The sequence below is a fragment of the Lactuca virosa genome, chromosome 1, assembly GCF_052849685.1.
Source record: "Lactuca virosa cultivar CGN04683 chromosome 1, Lactuca_virosa_CGN04683_v6, whole genome shotgun sequence".
Classification (NCBI taxonomy): domain Eukaryota; kingdom Viridiplantae; phylum Streptophyta; class Magnoliopsida; order Asterales; family Asteraceae; genus Lactuca; species Lactuca virosa.
Genome location: NC_136426.1, coordinates 306319873 through 306322139, shown reverse-complemented (window position 1 = coordinate 306322139; position 2267 = coordinate 306319873).

Sequence of the window (2267 nt, the reverse complement as noted above, 5' to 3'; positions counted from 1 at the left end):
TGATTCTGCTGCTTCGGTCCAAGTAAAGGCCTTCCCTTTCATACAATCAGTCACCGGTGCCATAATAGAACTAAAGTTTGGAATAAACCTCCTATAGAATGAAGCAAGGCCATGAAAGCTTCGAACTTCAGTGATGGTAGTTCGACTTGGCCATTGTCTGACAGCTTCTACTTTAGACTCGTCCACCTGTATTCCTTCCCCAGAAACAACGTACCCCAAGAACAAGACTTTAGGAACCATAAACACACATTTCTTCATAGTTGCATACAAACTATCCCGTCGAAGTACGGTCAAAACCTGCCTGACATGGTTGACATGCTCACCAAAAGTAGCATTGTAAATAAGTATGTCATCAAAATAAACGACTACAAATTTACCAATAAAGGGCCTGAACAACTGGTTCATCACACGCATAAATGTACTAGGAGCGTTTGATAAACCGAAAGGCATCACCAACCACTCATACAATCCTTCACGAGTCTCGAAGGCAGCCTTCCACTCATCCCCAGGCCTAAGTCATATCTGATAGTACCCGCTCTTCAAGTCCAGTTTCGTAAAGATAGAGGCACCGCTAATCTGGTCAAGTAGGTCATCAAGTCGAGGAATTGGAAATCTGTACCTCATCGTGATCTTATTGATGGCGCGACTATCAACACACATTCGCCAAGTACCATCCTTTTTAGGAGTCAACAAAGCTGGAACAGCACACGGGCTCATGCTCTCCCGAACATGACCTTTTGAAATCAAGTCCTCCACCTGTCGTCGCAACTCCTCATGCTCTCCGGGACTCATTCTGTAATGTGGCCTATTAGGCAACTGAGCTCCTGGTTGTAAATCAATATGATGCTGGATGTCACGTAAAGGTGGCAAACCATCAGGTAATTCATTAGGGAAAACTTCAGCGAATTCCTTGAGCAGAGGAACCATAGCCTCAGGAATTTCAACCTCCTTAGCGACTTCCTTCCCGAGCAATACAAAAATTTCACCTTCCGCCTCCAACTCATCTTCAAACTGATTAAGGGTCAATAGAGTACCCGAAGGTCTCGGAACTGGCTCCTTTGGCTTACTGGGAACCAATGTTATCTTCACACCACCAAACAAGAAACTGTAAGTATTAGTCCGCCCGTTATGATCTATGTTACGATCATACTCCCAAGGTCTGCCCAACAACAAATGACAAGCATCCATAGCAACCACATCACACCACACATCATCTTTATATGTGGTACCAACAGAAAATTGAACAAGGGCTCGTTTAGATACAGTGACCTCGCCACCCTTCTTAAGCCACTGTAGCTTGTAAGGCTTAGGGCGATTTTCTGTTTTCAAAGCCAACTTTTGAACTGCTTCTTCAGATATAAGGTTATCACAACTTCCTGAATCAATAACAAAAGTACAAACCTTTCCCCAAATAGTACATGTCGACTGAAATATGTTGTGTTTGAGCCAATCATCACCAATAACTTTTGGTGTAAAACAAGACCGCCTTACCACCAAATTTACCCCCACATCTCCAGTTACAACTTCCGCTTCGCATTGATGCTCTTCGTCATACACAGGGGAATCTTCGTAATTTTCACCGGCATCATCATTTTGCCAATCATCTTGCTCAGCAAACAAATGACGTTTTCCGACCTTCTTGCACTCTGATTGTCGGTGACCTGTCTCCCCACAACTAAAACACTTCAAGCTGCTACTAACAGTTGTCCTAGGATTTGGTCCAACACTGTTAGATGTCGGTCTTTGTTGATTAGGCACAACACGGGGTACCATACCACCCGTCCCGGAACTTCCTCCAATATTAGCAGTTGAAGACGAACCGCCCACCTGACGACTTTGTTTCTCAAAAGCCAACGCCCGTTGGTGCGCTTAAGAAATAGATACCGGGTCAAACATATTTACAGAGTCCATGATTTGGACCCGTAGACCCCCAATATATCGAGCAACGAGTTGTTCCTCTGTCTCCTGGATATCGTTTCGGGCAATCAATTGGTAGAACTCAGTTGTGTAATCGTCAACTGATTTGGCACCCTGCTTCAGATTTTGCAACCGTTGGTACATCAACCTTTGAAAGTTATGAGGTAGGAAGTTGGATCGTAAACACTTCTTCATCTTCCTCCAAGTCACGACCTTTGACTTTCCGAGCCTGTCTCGTGTCAGTTTTAGTTGTTGCCACCATGCAGATGCCCTACCACGTAGCCTGGTAGCAATCAATGACACTCTTTTGTTTTCAGGGACTTCTTTGAACTCAAAAACTTCCTCAACAG